Source organism: Molothrus aeneus, chromosome 4 (genome assembly GCF_037042795.1).
Source record: "Molothrus aeneus isolate 106 chromosome 4, BPBGC_Maene_1.0, whole genome shotgun sequence".
Lineage (NCBI taxonomy): Eukaryota > Metazoa > Chordata > Aves > Passeriformes > Icteridae > Molothrus > Molothrus aeneus.
Genome location: NC_089649.1, coordinates 23,198,291 through 23,217,144, shown reverse-complemented (window position 1 = coordinate 23,217,144; position 18,854 = coordinate 23,198,291).

Sequence of the window (18,854 nt, the reverse complement as noted above, 5' to 3'; positions counted from 1 at the left end):
GGTCATGAGCATGCCCATTCAACAATTGATGGGTAGCAAGTGATCTGTTTTTAACTGCCTGTATTTTGCTAGAACAAAAAAGCCAAAACCCCCAAAAGTCCAAGAAAAATCGCACTATCCCTCAGTGCCAGACAAAATACTGCAGTGCTTTAATAATATCACAAAGCTTTCAGAATTTAAATAAGACATTTCAGAGGTTTTTTTTATAGCCTTATATATTTAAATCTTTCTGCCATTTTTCAGCACTGCAATTCAGTGAGCTTGGGCTTCCTTTGTGCTCTTTCTTTATTTTGACCCCATTTTCTTTGTCCCTGTCAGGAAATAATTTTGCCACATGTGATGACTGATTTAATTCTGATTGAAGTTAGGAAATGAGTGGTGTATTTGTCAGATGAGTCTCTTCAGAGGAATTTGCAACTCTGAGGCAGTGACTTGCCTTGTTATTGCCCACAACATTATTGGTAGTGTTAATCTGGATTTTCCTTTCTCCAGATTAACACTACTAATCATCTTCTGCCTGGACTGTGTCCTTTTAAAGCCTGTCTTCTGTTGAGGCAGATAAAATATAAACTCTGTTGTTTATTTTCCTTTTGGTTCCTTAGTATAGGAGTTCAGGCTGTATCTTAAGGTAGCAAAAATGATTTAGTATGTTTTTGTGTGAAGGACCCTGTATGTTCAGTGGTTCCTTAACTGTAAAACTGGCTATGAATTTCATAAAACTAACTTTCAATATATGCATCTCTCTATCTATCTTCAAAATATTTAATGTAATGTCTGTCTATGTGCCCAGAAATATATGTTCATATATAGTTATTTCTGGGATGTCTTAAAAGTATGAATTGCAGATGAAGGGAAAAGAAAAGTTTTTTTTGCATTTGTGGGAGCCTGAAATAATAACTTTGAATACCACAGACAAAATCCTTAGGCTTACGTTTTTCTATGCTACAGAATTAGTCATTTTCCCAAAGAAGTTACGGTCTTCACATTCCTGCTGAAGACAGCATTTTGCTGCAGCTGCATGCCTTCGTCCTTTCTGGTTTTTGTGGGCTTTTTCATTTTTTCTTTGCTATACCTTAAGCTGCTGGAAATCATATTTCTCTGACTGAATTCCAGAATGTAAATAATTAGTTACATCTTGTTTGTTCTGGGTCTTGGAGGTAGAGCCCCCTTTACCACCAGGCAACTGGGTACAACCTGGTGATCACTGTAACTTTTTGAGTTGTCATTTTCCCTGGGAAAGCTCTCAAAATTCATAATGTATTTGAGATACTGCAAGAAACATAGCCTGCAATAACATCTGTCATATCTCTAGCTGAAATCGTGCAGTTGGGCAAATCTGAGAAGACTGAATTTTCAGATGTTGGGTTCTGGTCTGAGCTGCTTGCTCTCAAGTTTTTTGTGGTTTTTTTTTTTTTTTTAGTTCCTTAAAAATTCCTTAAAAATTCCTTATACAGCTGAAAAAGTTGGGGTAGGAAAGCATATTATGCTGTGAAAGTGATTAATGTGTATCAGCAAAGGCAGGGATGTCTCTCTGTGTGTGTGTAAAATGTGCATCATGGAGCTATAGCTGTAAAGTGGTGCTTTAGGCAATGAAGATGCTGGTCTCCATGAAGGATGGGGCAAGTGCCTCAGATTGCGAATTTTGAATTTGTTTTTTAGTGTTGAAATCTATGTACCAATGATATTACCGATAAAACCACAACCCTTATAGCATTAAGAATAAGCTGTTGCATTTCTGAAGAAAGAAAGGAAGACAGTGTCTTCCAAAACTAGAATTAGGGAAAATCTGCACCTAGGCACCAGCAGTGAGGCCATTATCTCCTCTGAATATTTTAGTAAGTGCTTAGCAAGCTTGCCTGCTCACTGAGGCTGAGAATTTCAGAAGGGCAGTTCTGAGACATTCAAATGCCCAGAAGAACTGCTCAAGATGTTGAAGCATTTCACTTTGTTACTGCTTGAAAAGTTAAATCTAGATGTTTAATTCTTTGGATTTCTTGGGATTTGCATCCACAGAGGGCTTTATATCTCAAAATCTTGGTATCAGTTTCTCCTTCCTTAATGTCCTTTGCTTTTCCTCAAATAGGGCATTAATCTACACATACATATATAGTAGTAGGCCCTCTCAAATGTTTCAAGTGTGCTAAACCAACTTTTCTGAGCCAGGTTTGTCACTTCTTGTTTGCTTTTCTAAGGTTTGGTCCATGTTAAAAACTAAACAGAAGGATATTCCAGTGTCAAAAAATATTCCTACTTTCCCCAGTGGGAGTAGAAATACAGAACTTTTTTATTGTTAAAAATCATCCCTATGGGAACAGGTTCAGTTGCCTCTAAGTTCCTTGGGTTGTATATAAGACTTTTGTGTTGGGAAAGATGAAAATTTCAATACAACAAGCTGAAGAATAATAGAGGGCAACAGGATTGCTGCTGAGTGTGAAAGAGGTGTTGCTTAGTCTAGAATCTTTAAGATTATATTTGAAAGGTCTGTGAGGATGGTTGGGCTTGATGGATGATCATTCTGAGTATATGACAGTGGTTTGACAGCTGATGCAGCAATTGGACTATGAAGGGACTAGAGAGTAAGGCATACCATGAAGGGTTCACAATTGTAGTGTAAACTTAGACCTGAGATCAAGAAAAAAGATTATTATCTATTATACTCCAACTTGTGTGAGAAAGCTGATCTGGTGCATCAGGAGAAAAGAATGCAGTAGAGAGAGTAAGAATCTGGCACAAAGCAAGATGGAAAAGGATTTGTGGTCAGCAGTAGTGTTCTGACATGTAGGGAAAGCTGCTAATTAGAAGACATCCAGGCTATAGCAGCATTAAGAGAGGATCCGATTATAGGCAGAAGTGAATGCCAGTGCAATTAGAAAGACAGAGACTCTTCAATATTTCCATTCATTGCTGCATTGTCTCTTGGACAAGCTACCCAAACAAAATAGAAAAGAAATAAATTACAATTTAGTCAAATCCATACTGTTGAATCATTTAAATATTATTTTCATCAGTGTTGTAGACCAAAGTCTGGGTTACTCATGTAGAAGCTTTAAAATTGACATAAGAAGGTGAAAGAATAGAAAGTTTCATTGCTCTTGTTGTTACTGAGGAGAGTATTGTGGGACAGATGTGAGACTGTGATGGATTTGTATTCTGACTCCATATGAAGAAACTTGGACCTTGTTTTCCAGGAACTGTATGAGTGTGCTTGGGACCACTCCTAGGCAATGCTGAGCATGACCCTTTAACAGTGTAGATGTAGGCTATGTATTGTACAGGTACATTTGTCTTCAGTCACAGCTTTATTTCTGAAAACTGCTAGATACATCCTTTTCCTAATAACAGGTATTAATGTACTGGTTTTACTCATCAGGCTTTCTAATTTTGAAGCTTGAAGCTGATTTGAAGCTGCCCTATTTTAGTGCTATGTATCTCTGATGGCATATTTTTCCCACCACTAGTATTAATTTGGCCTGTCAGGCATTGTGACACACTGCAAGACCATGCAGGTACTTGTCATGCCTGAAAACATTATCTTGAACACTGCAGGTGGGGGTGGAAGCTGCAGCAAAGGTAATTACCACATATCTTCATTTTCAGGCAGTGGAGATTGTGGTTAGGAGGGGTTTGCCTCGGGGGAGAAGGGGGCAGGTAGGAGTCAGCAGCGCTGACTCGGTGCACTCTCAGTGGTTTTTGGCATGGTGAGGAGAGCTGCAGCAGCGCACAAGCTGCCACCTGGGAGAGGACAGAGCAATGGGGGGGAGCACACTGATGCTGCAGGGGAGGGGATGGGAGGGCCTATAAAGAAGGAGATTTAAAAATGAAAGCTTTATGAGATGTGTGTTATATTTTAGCCATACAAAGAAAATTTTGATTTAAATGGCAGTTTCCCAGTGCTATCCACTATTGCCTTTGGGAGCTCCTGGCTGTAACACAGAGCTAAGAATCACCTCAAATGGTACTGTGGTTTGCCTGTTGATTGTTATGGTATAAAAAAAACCTCTTATTTGATCCTAGTCTGCATTCAGAGACAACCCTCTATGTACCTATATCTTAGTATTTTGAGTTATAAGGACCTCTGGAGTTGAAACAAAAATACTGTTGTCAACAACAAACTGAGAGGCCTTTGAAAAATTTGCTTTGAAGTCTTAAACTTGCTGCAGGGCTGACTACAGCTGCACTTCCTGCACTTCTTGATGGCAAGAACTGCAATAATGACTAAGTGAAAGACGGGGTTTCAAGTAATGTTTTTGTATTTGTATATCTGCTTTGTACTACTGAATTTTGGATTTTTTTGATGTTATGTTTGAGGTTATGTCCTTTTTCTTTGTGTATGAAGCTGGTACCTACCCAAAGTTTAAATTTTAAATTAGCTTTAAGAGCTCTTAATTAACAGCCCTTAAAACAATTTATTTTTCAACAGACCTAGATAACAAAGGAAAAATTAGCAGGGAAAAAAAAAGTCATGAACTGGTGTAGTTAAAATGGTTATTTGCTTCTCTGTTTACTTGGATGCATTTGTCCTGTATGAGTCTTTACTGACTGTTTCATTAGAGGAAGTTTTCTAAGCTCCTGTGAATGTTATCATAAGTGGAGGCCCCAGTGAGACTGCTGCTTAGTGAAAGCATATTTCCCTCCTTTCTTGGGTTTGCATTGGTGATGATGAGTTTCGGGAGCTTTCAGAGCTCTTGCCAGGAAGATAAGGCTATCGTGTCTTTGCTGTTGTCATTCATTATAGTCACTGCTGCTTGGTGATGTGCCAGGAATAGTTCAGGGATTAGCTGGAGCTGGGCCTGTGGCTATACCTGTGTGTTATGGTAATATTGTGAAAAGAGTGGACTTGGATGTGTAATTCACAAGTACATTCAAGTGAAGTATGAGTAAATAAAATGTTCAAGTCTCACCTGCAAATTAATGGCAAGGTAGGTCTGAAAACACTGAAATCTCTGTTGCAAAACGCTTAAAATTGCATAGTTGGAGAGCTGTGCCTGCCTCATTGTATAGAGAGAAAACCTCATCTTTTTATTCCCTTTTTTCTCCTGCCCACCTGGCCCCTTGTAATGTCTTGTATACATTGTGGTTTTGCTAGTTCACCTTCTCTGCAGGGAATGTAGGGCTGTGTGTTGTGCAGGGAAGCCTCTTCTCTTCTTTGTGCTTGGATGCCTCCAGGTGACCTCTGTGTCTCCTCTAGGACTAACAGTGAGACCTGAGCCTTAATGGAGGCAGCTGTGTGTTCTGACAGCACCAATGCTCACCCAAGTCCAAGCTGAGCCTCCTAGAGCCCATGTGGGCTCATACTCAGACTCCTGTAGGATCCAAGGCTATCAAAATTCACCATCACAAACAGCTTATCTGCATAAAGGATCTGGAAGTGAGAGCAAACAATAACCAGTGAATAGCATAGTGATAGCTTATTACCCTGATAAATTGGAAGGCTTGCAAGTAAAACGTCCTTGGGTAATTTTACAGGAGGGAACAAACATAAATAACTGGAGCCTTCAATAACTGTAACTTCTGCCTCACAGTTTCAATGGAATATTTCATCTGCTTTCCCCTGATATCTTACTCTACTAAGTTAGAGGCATTATTTATGAAGATGGTTGTCAGAGTCTAAAATAAGGGAATAATGTACTGTGGCTCCTTGTAGGCTTTTGGACCCCTAGGTCTTTATTCTGACTGAAAAATTCTGCTGTTCCTGAGGTTGCTTATTTTAATGGATTTTTTTTTTTTGTTCTTGTTGTGCAGCACAGATAGGGTACAATCACTTCAGTATGAACAAAAAATAATAATAAATAAAAATAAAGATAATGTTTTAGTAGAAGTTGAGCATTTCCAAAGCTTCGGACTTTGGGGAGCTGAAACTGCCTTTCCAACAGCCCAGCTCTTTTCCACAGGGTCAGGCTTTTGTTCTCAAAGAAGATGAGTCAAACCCTGCTAACTGGCTTTATAAAACTCTGAGCTCTAGGAATTCTGCTGTCGTGGACTTTTTAGCAGAGCTTTTTATTTCCCAGGCAAAAACTCATTTGCATTATGGTATTGTTATGTGTTTTCCTTTGATCTCCTACTTTGGATTTCTAAGATTGAGTGCTATTTTTTTATTTGCAAATCTGCATTGCCCCAGGATATGAGAGGTTTGTTTGAACTCCTTTAATTGGCCAGTGATGTGAAAAATGATTGTTTTCTGTATAGAAAATGAGCTCAAATAACCCCTTTGTGGAGTCCTTATAACCTACTGTAACTTTCCATGCATTTTTGCTGACTCAGATTTATCTTGTCTGGAGGGAGAATGAAATCTTTACTCTTTTCCATGTTTTCAGCCATGATTTTTGGATTTACAAGATATCACCATAAAAATATAGAAAAATCAAAAGATAATTAACCATGCTTTGCAGTGCTCTTATTTCAGTGGAAAAGATACAATTCCAATTAAATCAAAGGAGATCATCTGGATAGATAGGATGTGCCAAAGAAGAAAACGGAGTTTGTTTTTTAAGCTTTCTTTCATGCTGGTTTATATTGTAATTTTGAAGAGATTGCCTTTTCTTTACACTGAGGCTATATTTTATATGGTGCTTTTGGACAAGAAGGAAAAAAAATCCCTTTTTATTCTTTGAAAAGCCTGAATGCAATAATCTAACCTGTAGTGTATAAAGCCTCCATGACTGATCTTTAAAAAGACAAGGCTTTATTAAGACTTAAAAAGAAGAGGCTTTATTAATATTATTATTTATTATTTTTGTTAGCATTCATGGCATCTTGTTGATTTTTTTTTTAGACTCTTAGGAGAAAACTAGAAGTGTATAAATTAAACTTGACATTTTCTACTGAAATACAGACTGGTTTTTCTATCAGCTTTATCAACACTTATAGGTTTCCCTACCTTCTCTTTTGTCTTGCTCCACTGCGAAATCCTTGCCTGTGACATTTTACGCTGTTCACATTTGCCAAGCCCTGCAGCCAGAGGTTGCATATGTCCTTTGAGTCCTATTTAAGAGGAACTTGTAGGTGGGAGGGTGTTATCTTGAGATTGAGGAAAAGATGGCAATTTACTTGGCTGCCATGCTGTTCAAAATCATTAGCTCCAGCTTTTCTTTTTCTTCCCACTCTTTCTCCACTGTGAACTTAAACCATGTACCAGCAATAAGCTTGGTTATATATCTATATTTTTTAAAAGCCTTATATATATATACATATATATAATCTTCAGGTATAGCTGGTCTGTATGATCCTAAGTGGCTTAACCAATGTGCTTGGGAAAGGCTGAATGCATAGATTTCCTGCTGGATCTTGTAGCAGTTCTTTAAATGGAGTTAATGCAGACTGAAACTTGTCATTTCTAAGTGAGAGGAACATTATAATGACACAAATGGCTACATGCATTGTGGTATGCCTACTATCTTGGGTTTTTGTGACTGCTATGCTTTTGGAGTTGTGTTTTGGTGTTGAAAATAATAGTTAATCTTACTTCCCACTCTTCAGTGCTGTTGCTGAATTATAGTAGTTTTGTTCAATTGGGTAGGAGCTGTGATAATCTTTCATCATGTAGGCTTAAATTTCCTTAAGGTGCATTAAATGAGCAAAATGGTGATGAACAAGTCTGAGGAAAAAAAACTTATTCGTAACTCCTGAAATATGTAGGGAGCTTATGCTATTTCACTGTGTAGTGTGGAGCTAAATTAAGATAAGAAGGATGGCCCATGTTTGTTATTCTAATTTTTGCCTTGTAAAACTTACCAAAGTAATGTCTGTATATGTATTTGGTCAGTTGTAGGGCTCTTGGTGGTCTTGGCTGTGTTCTGGCAGCAAGGTGTGGGTGCTGCCTGCTGCCCTGCCAAGGCACACATCAAAGATGTGTTATTTTTGAGGGTTTTGTACAGCATTCAGCAGGCGTTCTCTATAGCAGAATTAACTTGTCATGCTTGGGCTTTCTAAAGCGAAATTCCAGACTGAAACTGAGACTGTCACTTGTGTCTCATCACAGATAGTGCAAGAAAATAATTAGGAAAGGAAAAGAGCAGACAGACTGCGTTCCAGGCATTTTATGCTGTCTGTCTCTATTTTAGGGTGAATGTGCACCACAGATAGAAGTATCCAGACTGGGAGGGATGTATGCAATGCCCTGTCTCCTTTTAATTTTCTTTGGAGGAAAAAATCCAGGCCTATAGATTTGAGTTATCGAATTACCATCTTTCATGTTCCACTTCTCAGAGTTTATTGAAAAAGAAATACTCCAGAAAGCACAGAATTGTTGTGGTTTTGCTGGTTTTTTTTTTTTTTGTGCATGATTTGTATTTGAAACAATCTAAAATAAATGGTTGCAAAAGATACACAGGAAGTTAGTCCTCAAGCTGTTCTAAGGATGGCCTCCTTGAAAATACTTACAGCCTGTGAGCTATTCTATATATTCAGAAACAGATATGGCAAAGGTTTTGCATGTAATCCCCAGTAAAACTTCAGTCTTTCATTTTAATAAGAGATTTCTGTACTGCTGCAAGCGTCTTTAAGACCATAGGTAATATGTTTCAATTAAGTGTATTTCTGTTCTCACTTCTTTTGGTGTTCTGAATCTATTGGGTCTTAATCTGAACATATTATTTTTTTCCTTTCTATGTATGTGCTGTGTTTTTCCCCAATGTACCACATGTAGTACCCTATTAAAATCCAGGGCTAGACATAAATAAGACATCAAATATGACTTAAAGTTGATAAAAACCAGAAAAATACTGATGGCTTTCATATTTGTCCTTTGTTAAAGAGGAAAAATGAAAAATGAAAGAGCTACCACAGGACACCAGTTCAATGCATGCTCTTGGTGTGGACAGCCTGCATTCACACCCTTGTGAGTTCTGGGATAGCTGGTCTTGGCAGGCAAACCCTCAGATCAGTTGACAGGACTGATGTCACATCACTGTATGTGTGCGTATCTCGATTAAGGGTACACGTTGTTGGAGCTGACAGGAATGTCAGGCTCTTTAGATTCCCAGAAATTCTCTAAGCCTGACAGATATGAGGCTGGTGTTGGCTGAATATATTGAGATAGTTTTTCACAAAAGATGAGTCATTCTTCTTCCTATATGAATTAGTACCTCTTCCAGAATCTGAATTTACCATTCCTCTGTGAGATGATTTTTTACAATTCAGAGACATAGCTGTATATGTTATACTACTTAACGAGCACTTAAATTGCATACTTTTAAGACATACAGAGAATTTTTTTTATTTAGAAAACCCCACTAAAGTCTTAGTGTTACTAAGGACATATATTGAGATGCAAGTATATCTAGTGGAAGAAAATCTGTTCTTTTTCTGGGCAGAGACAGAATAACTATCAAAGCATGACTAAACCTTGGAAAATGTTAAGTGTTCTGTAGCTGTGGGAAAGGGTGTTTATCCTTGTCTTTCTAATTACTGCATTTAAGTTATATCTTATCCAAAACTTTAAAGAGCAGATCCAAATATTTTGGGGTGCTATGAGTTTAGTAAATAAAGATATGATTTTTTTTCCCTTTAAATATAAAATTGCTTCCACACTCAGGATTTTATCAGTGTGTTTTATAAGGAAGAGATGCTTTAAAACTATAAATATAAACTAGCAGTAGCTATCACCTTTATGCAGACATCAATGTGTCAGTAAAATAGGTGTTTAACTATATCAGTTGCATGTTAGGATGTAAACCCATTTTTCTTTCTCAAACTTGGTTCAAGTAGTCATTTAAGTCAGATTTGCACTACAAAGTTTTGCTGGCATAGCTGTTGATACTTTTATTGAATGGTGGATAGCCACTGATTTCCTCTAATCTTTTATTCATAATAACCCTTTTCTTTGTATACAGTTGTCAATAAAATAGCTTTCTAAGTAAAAGACCCTGGAAGTCTGAGATCTACCTGGTGTAGTGGGAATAGATACTAATGAGCTTGGTGAGAGAAACAGGCTTGTGCCTCATGAGAGGTTGTCAGGGAAATTAAATGGACTGGGCATGAGGTTTTAGGCATGGGCTGAGCCTAATTATGGCTCTCAGACATCACTGAGGAAATGCTTTGACTGCTGCATCTTGGACTGATAAGCAAAGGGATCTAAAAGCACTCTGGTACTGATGATAATGGAGGCAATTTTCATAATACTTGGACAGTAATTGCTGAAATTGAGTATTTTGGTAGGAGCAACTGTTGTAAGGTAAAGAGTTGTGTAACAGTTCAGTTGTGTCAGTACCAAGTACAGTTTAGTATTTACTAGTTCAGTGTTAATTTTCTGCCAACATTAATTTTGATTACAGTCATTAGAACTGGATGTTGCCCTGGCATAGATAGAATCCTTCTGTATGTGTGTTTTTGTATCTCTTTTGCTGCATCTGGTCCTTAGTTAAAGCAGCACGAAAATCTGTGTGGACAAGCCAGAAATGAAACATAAGTGTAAATAAGCATCAACAAAAAATTATTTCAAAATGTAACTTGGTATTCTTCCTGAGCCTACTTGCATTAACCTGATCCATGGGCAGCAAAGGGTTAAACATGCAGGAAGTGGCAAAACCAACTGTTTCAGTCTTTTCGGTCTTCCTACTTTACTGAAACAAGGGAATAAATATGGGCTGTGTTTTGCACTTCTTTCAGTCTAGCCTCTAATCAAGGACCTGCTTTTTTCTTTTTCAATGGATAACATGGGGCTTAAGAGACTTCAGTTAAGAGGGACATGTGCATTAATCCAGGGCTTTATCTCCTCTTAGGTTGTCAAATATACAGATCCTTAATAATACCTCCTCTTTAGCATCTCACTGATGTCTTGATCTGTTTCCAGCATGAAAATTCAAGCTGTAAGTTGTCTCTTAGTGGTTAGATCTTATTTAGGATCTCTACATAACAATGATCATTCATGTTCAGGAAAGGCAAATTTAAATTTGCTTTACAGGAGAGTGGGGTCTCTGTATTAAAAGTGGAGTATACACTGCACTGTTGCAAATAGATTTTTATCAATCAACAGATTGGCCAACACATCTCTTAATTTGTCAACATCAGGAGGGTGAGGTACTCAGTTTTTGAGTGATTTGGCGTTTGTAGCATTATAGGAATGATGAGCAATTAGAATTCAATGAGTTCCTTCCAATGTCTGATACCTTGTGGCACTGATCCAGGCAAGAGCTAGTTCTTAGACTAGTGCAGTTTTTCTTTCTGTCTGGGCATGCTTAGTTTGATGTTGTGTGGTTGTGGTGTGTGGGGTTTTGTTATTGTTTGCTTTAAGATTTATCTGACACCAAACAGGAATGCTGCCCTGCAGATGAGCAGTCTCTGCTCTGTGCCAGACAGGAGGCAGCCCTACAGGTGCTTTAGCAGCAACATCACAGCCCAGGCAGGATGCAGAGCTTATGGAATGACTTCTACATTGTCCAGCTACCAGCAGAGAGGGAATTGACAGCTAGAGAAAGTGTGGATGTGTCCCAGAAACTTTGGGCTGCTGGCTTTGCATGCTGATGCCCTCCACAGCCAGCCTGCTGCTTGGGTGCTGTGGTGGTGACAGACAGAAGGCAGGTATTTGGACAGGCAGATGGACTTGTCCACTTGGACAGTAATGGGCCTTGCTAACCCTGTCCCTGTTCTTCAGTAATTTGTAAGGGGCATTACATATGAAACAATGAAAATGTTACCTAAGAGACCCTATAATTTTCTCTATTAGATGAAAGCTAAATTTTGGTGCACTGTTGTCAAAGTAAGAGTTTCCAGGGAGAAAGTTACTGAGGTGGTATTTCCAGTAAGCCCAAACAGAACTGTTAGAGATACTGAAAGCTCTTAGAGGCACCCAAAAAACCCCCCAAAACAAAAAATGATAAAAGGCATTCATGAAATGAGCCAAGAAACTAGAGATTTTGGAAAATGAATTCAAATATTCTTTCCCAGTCTCTTCTGGGATATTTCCAATGCTTTGTCAGGGGAGATAAAAACTCTGTTGACCCTGTAATTTAAAGTGTTTGAGTGAATGTGGAAGCCAAATCAAAGAGTTCTCTGTCTGTAAGAGCAAGACAGATTGATGAGGTGCTCAGTGACCTGGCTGTCATGTCCCAGAAAGTTTTCCAGGAAATGAAGGAGACATGGAAGCTGCTGGTCAGCTTGGAAAATGCTAAGATAAGATGCTGTAAGTAGTGCAGGAATGAAATAATTAGCTTGAAAACAAAGAAAAAGGTTTTGGACTGCCTTCTGCATAAGATGTGCTGAACATCCAAAGGGCTTAGGTAAGCAAGGGTGTAAAATAAGAGCAGGTTGGGAAAATATCCTATGTGCAGAAGGCAGAGCCAAGAAATTGGACTGCCTCAGTTTAAATGACTTTAGCTTTCAAGAGAGAACTCCTTGTGATGATTATTTTACTGTAATGGATGAAAAGAGGAGTTTTGGTAGACAGCTGAAGTGACCCACCTCTGAGGATGCTGCAGAGATTACCCGCAGGAAAAGAAACCTCATTATCCAAAGCTTGAACAAGTCTGTAATATGTGCCTTAGAACTACACATCCATCATTGTTGGCCAAAAGACAGTTGAGAACTAGAAAAAAGAAACTTCATTTGGACTGTTAAAGGTATGAAATGGTATTTGCTCCTTACCTAGCCAAAACCCCATGAGGCATTCTGGAGTAAATTGGTAGCAGGCCGATTTCTTGTTCATTGGAATTTAAGGCTAAAGATGAAAAGCCCCAGTGTAAGACAAAGCAAATGCTAGTGAGAATACTAAAGAGTGTTTTGTCTGTATGAATACTGATGTGATATGGTCTTGCTTGAGAAAGAGAACACTGACTTTTACACTAATATCTGGGCTAGAAGAGTATTTTATAAAACAGTTGGAAGTTCTGCCATAAGGAGTCAAAAATATTGTAACACTACCTCAGGTGTTTTTCACTGTACTTGAGATTCTGATATACAAATATTTAATTCTAAGTAGATGTAAAAAAGGATTGAAATATCAGCCAGCCTAGCTCTTTCCTCAAGTCAGCAGAGAAATAAAAGGATGTGAACCTGTTAACTGCTGTTTCTATTGATGACATGATCAACTGTCAACAGTGTGGCAGACCATAATCTCTTGCACAGTCTGCTCTCAGCTTCTGAGAGTAGCAAAGAAATAGTGTAACTTTGCAGACAAAAAAAGCCCTGGCTAATTCAGGTGTTGGGTGTTGAAACACAGAGACTGAAGAACAGTTGCAGAGTTGGCCAAGAGCCAAAGCTTGAAACCTTGCCCAGGTTTCCTCTGGTTTCTCACCAGGCAGCTGAGGTGCATGAATATGACTTTCCTATTAATCAGGTTTTTAAAAAGACTTGATTATCTTGGTTACAGCAATGGATCTAAGGTGACTGCAGGATTTTGTACTGCACCTGATGTGTGAAGCCTTGGATACAGGATAGAGCCCCAAGAAATGGGCCACTTAAGCACATGGTAAGAAATAAGTGTGGGAAGAGCCAGATGTATGAGCTTTCATTCCATAATTGTTCTGCTGAATGCATGCCAACCCAGCAAAGCACCTTCTCTAGAGTTCAGTTTCCATTTGGGAGCAGGCTGAAGGCTGCTTTCTGTTCTCTGATGAGATGGTAGCTTGCAGCAGGAAGTGCTGGAAGCTTGGTCTGTTCTGGTGATTTGGAGAAGGAAGGAACACTGGGAAGGAGGAAGCAGGAAGGCATTGCAGAATGTGAGGACTCCCTGATTCCATTGTGTGTAATGTCAAGGCCAAAATAGCCTTTGGGTACTTGAGATAATTCAGCAGCTAAAACTGCTCATGCAAGTTCTGGGTTGATATCATTGTACACTGCTGGTAGGGTGCCTGTCAGCTTCTGTGATTTTAGGGCACACGGTAACATTTGATGAACTGTGACAAAACATGCATGGTTAATACACCAACCTTTCCATTTCCAGAGGCCTTGCAACAGGCCCAGTGAATCTAAGCAGAATGTACTTTGCTAACTGAGTTAGTTGTGAGCTAGGATTGCAAAGCAGGGGAGGAAACTGCATTATGTGGGAGAAGGCACTAGGAAGAAATTGTGGACTTCATTTAAGATGAATTCAAGTGCGTGGACATCCTCCCTAAAAGCTAAATGGAAGAGACAGTCCACATTATTGAATAAGATGGCTAAAGCCTCAAAAGTCTTTGCCTGGGATCCTCTGTCATGAATGCTTGTCTGAGAGGAATAGAAACTTAATTTGAGAAGAAGAAAACAGGCTCCAGGACAGGCTAGCTGCAGCTGGGCTTGTCCATGGTAAGATAGGCACAGAAGGTAAGCAGAAAAAGTGAATGAGAAGTAGAGAAAAACTAAACATCAATGCATATTTAATCACTAGGACGCTCATCTACTTCCCATGATTAAAATTGCTCTATTTTATGCTTGAATTGGAAAAGTTTTTATAAGTTTGGGGTTTTTAAAATATATATAATAAAGTGGAACTAAGTTGGATATGTTTCTGAAGAGAATCCCATATATTTTGCTAAAAACTAAACAACTGAAACAAATCCAACTGCTGAAGGTAGGATTTGAGATCAAAATTGGAAGTATCCAGAAAAGCTTTTATAATATGAAGTCAGCCAACTAGCAAAATATTTGTATTTTGTGAAAAACATCAATAATTCAGAAAATATTTGTAAAAGTTTGATCTCATGTCAGGGGAAACACATAATATCTTTTTCCAATTATAACAGTAGAAGGGCACAATGTTGCTTGGCATTTTGGGAATGATCTTTACTTCTGTAAAGTGCTGATTGGACTTACCAGTCACTACTCAGATTTTATACTTGAACTGTCTATAAAAGTGTGTTTAAAACAAAAGAAATACTGATTTCCCATCTTGACAGTAACCTTCAGGTGTGCAGGCTGGATCTTAAATTCTGTGCCACTGCTGTGTCTTTATCTTTGTTTACAAAGTAGATATTTTAGCAGCACATATAGACCTCAGCTAAGGTCTTTCATTTCCTGAAGAATTTTCATTTTTAGAGGGGTTAATATGGTGTATCCCCCTTTCCACATTTTTTGTGGATACATTAGTGGAATAACAGTGTATTTTATTTGGTAAGTGTTCTGTTAGATCTACGGTGTGTTACTTTTATTTCCATATTTATTAATATTGAACTGAGATTTGCTTGGGGGAGATCTGACTTAAATTGAAATACAAAAGGAGGATTTACACTTTATTTTTCAGAGGAAGGAAAAGGATGCAAGTAAATAAGTGCAGGCAGGGCAAAACCTAGGAGCTCAGAAGAACAAAGTCAGCCTTTTGCCAGCCCACTGGATTCACCCTAATGCTGTTTTTCCTTTGCTGCCAGCTCTAACAGACTCTTTTGCCATTAGATGTGCATGTGGCTGCTAGCTGGAGCACACTGAAAGATTTTTGAGCCTCACAAACCCTGGTCCAGAGTGACTGGGCAAGTTGTGCTGACTTGCTGTTTCTTTTCTGTAACCTTTCCAGAAAAGTAATTTCTAATGTAGCTTTTGCCTGTCCTGAAGGGCTCAATTACCAAATGGTGCTGTGCATTCACAAATGGGAGTGAGAAGCTCATTTACAGATGAGGTGGATGGGGGGCCTCATGCACAGCAAAAGGAGTCTCCTAAAGTGCTCTTTGGGTATTAGTAGGGAGAGGGGGGAGTTATAGAATGCAGCTGTAGAGTCTATAGTGCTTGCTGTGTAAAATGCCTACATTGCTTGCCTCTGAGCTCACAATACAGCTGGCATGCTATCAAATATCCCAAAGGGGATTAGCAGTGGGATTTTAGTAAAAGCCTCTCTGTAAAATAACTAGTGCTTTTTTGAAAATAAAAATATGTCCAACACTAAGTAGAGGGGAAGAACCTAACAAAATCCCAGTTGTGTGAGTCCTAGTTCAGTTATGTCTGTGTCTTTGCAGAACAAAGAACAAATATTGGGTTTTGCTGATGCGAATGTTGTTCTGGAGATGGGTCACAGCTCTCCACCTTATACTCCAATTAGTTTTTCACTTTTGTGGTCTTAGTTTTTGATTATTTTCTTCTTCTTTTTCACCTTGTAATCACTTTTTGCTTAGCTTTGGACCCTCCCTTTTCCCTTCACCCCTGACATGTTGAACTTCTAAAGGCTTTGAGAAATATATACCCATGAAGTCCTTTCACCTTGACCCCTTGCTGCCTGCTGCTGGAAGTGCACTTCCACATGGCATCTGTGCACTCCACCTGGCTTTGTGGTTACCATGGAAACAGGCCACAGGCTGCATAAAGCCACTGATGAGACAAGGAAGAAGGGAGAAGCCTTTTAGCTCCTAAAATAGACTAATAAGTGTAGGACTGAGAACAAATACCATTCTAATTGTCAAGGACACATATAGAGCCAAGCATGAATTCTGGCGGTGCTGTAGAGTATGATGGTGTTTTAATAGGAGAAAGTCTTTGTCTCTTTTGCATTTGTGCAGGCTTGTGCAAGGGTCTCTTATGGCTTGGTGAACAAGATTGAATTCAGCTTGCTTTAGTTCTGAGATAAAATCCAATTTTTCCTTTGAAAGTGGGTGATCCTCAGTGTCCTGCAGCTTTAGGGTGTGGGTGATTGTTTTCAGCTGGGTGATGTGAATGTTGAGCACAGGTATTTTGCACTGGTGGCAATTTATAGAGGTGCTGTGAGTGATCACATAATGTGTGAGTGGAAGACACAGGCTGAGGGAAGCTGCAGCTGGGGAATGTAACAGCAACTCAGACATCCAAGCTCAGGCTCAGCAATCCGTGCTGCTTCTGGATGTGGGTGGGATCTTGGGTGGCACTGAAGCAATAGCTCTGTGTGCCCAGAACACTGAGGAGCTGGGAGCTTGAGTCATTTTCCTTCTGTCTCTTGTCTTGCTCTTGGGTTCCTGTTTCTCCAGTGGTAGCAAGTTACTGGGAGAAGGCCTATTTTGGATTTATTAAAGGCTCACGTTGGTAACTTGAGGATTTGGTAACTTTAGGACAGATTTAGTTATTTACCTTACTTAGTCCAGGATGTTGTGGACTAAGTAAGGTAAATAAACCATTTAGCAGAAGGTTTAATGAAAAAAATTCTCTACTCACTTGACTGATTTCTTGATGGAAGGTGATAAAGGGTGTCCTGGGGTGACATGCACTATATACGCCCACAAGGTGTGTTACAGGCAGCCATGGGCAAGCACAGCTTGCTCTTAAAGCCAACCAGAAGTGATGTGACAGTACCTCTATGGTCCTGAGCTAAGGCTGACACCGAGACTTTAGAAGGGCTAGTTAGTTCAGGGCTGTTGTGAGGCTTACTGCAGCCACATGGCTTTGGCCACTGCAAAATAAGGACAGAACTGCTGATTCTGCTGGTTTGTCTTGCTGACAGTGGGTGATGCTGCTTTTTGTCCCAAGCCAGGCAGCTGTTCACTGGCAACTGGAGTAAGAACACTGTGCTCTCAGTTCCCAGCAGCTGTCAAGGGGCAGCTGGCTTCTACTGAGACTTGTGACTGCAGCGGAATCAGGGGTGGCTTTGGATCCCATTACCTGCTCTTTGTCACTGCTGGTGCCTGTTCTCATTCATAGTTAGGAGTCTGAAATTGTGCATTGGTTTCATCATGCTTGCTTTTCACCTTGTGGCATTATGAATGAGACAAGACTGACTTCCCCCTCATCCTTGTACTATTCAACCTTCCTAAAGTCTTCAACATATTTATGTAGCCTCCACACCATACTTTAGTGGTTCTTACTCAACCTAATAAAACTCATTAGTAGCTGTACTTTCCAGAATAGTTTTATTTATTTTTCTTTTGGAATTACTATGGTTCTAACATAGTAAAGAAAAATTCCAGCATCCTGAATACAGTGATTATTAAATCCCACCATTTTAATGTATTTTATCTGTTTTGTAAGACTATGAAACTTGAAAGAAGTTTCTCAGCTATCAGGTGGAAAAAAAAAAGCCACCAATTTATTAACAAAGGAAAGTTTACAGGTGAGATGAGATTACTCTGGTAACACATTTGTATTGTCAGTGTTTGGTTTTCTGGTTCCTAATGAAAACAATAGAATGTACTAAATTCAACCAGCTCTGTAGATGATGCTGTTTAAACAGCTTCAGTTAAAAATGATGGGCATGGGACAGTCTTGGATGCCAAGCATATATTTTTTCTTCCTAATATGAATCCATTTTCACTACTCCTTATGGGACACTCCATGGTTTACAGTAATAGATTTTTATTTCTAGTAATGCTCATGTGATAAGGGCAACCCTCTGCAATTCTTTTTGATGTGCATGGTTGAATGCAAAGGGCATAGATATATAGGTGCACACATTACGTGTGCTAATGGAAAACACTGACCAGTCAAAGGCAACCTCCAAAGCATTTTATGTGTAATAATCACCCCTTTGGAGAGAATTACAACATGTAATGTGTTTATATTGTATTGTGTGAAAGCTGAGAACATCTCCTGAACCACAGCTGTAAAATAATATGATGCTTTCTGTTTATAACATTTTTTTCTTTCACAGAATCATTGGTTGGGTAAACAACCTTTAAATCAAGCGAACAATGAAAACTCAAACCCCCCTTCTTTAGCTTTTTTCCCCACTCTAGAAATTTAATATTCAGCTTCAGCGAGTAACATGACATGGGACCTTTCACACCCTCCACGGCATGTCCCGGATGTTGTGCAATTGTCATTGACATATTGTGGCAGTATGAACTGCAAATCTGGGACTGCACTCATCAGAGCAACTTGCTATTTTAAAAATTGTTCTGGTGATGGCATTGGCATTTCTGCAGAAGTCTTTGTGTTTTTCATGTGTATGAACTGTACTTATCTGCATGGAGAATTTAATCCTGAGTTTGATGTTTTGGATGCAACTGAAATATATATATATAATGATAAATAGAAAAGCTGCATGAAAAAATTAGAAG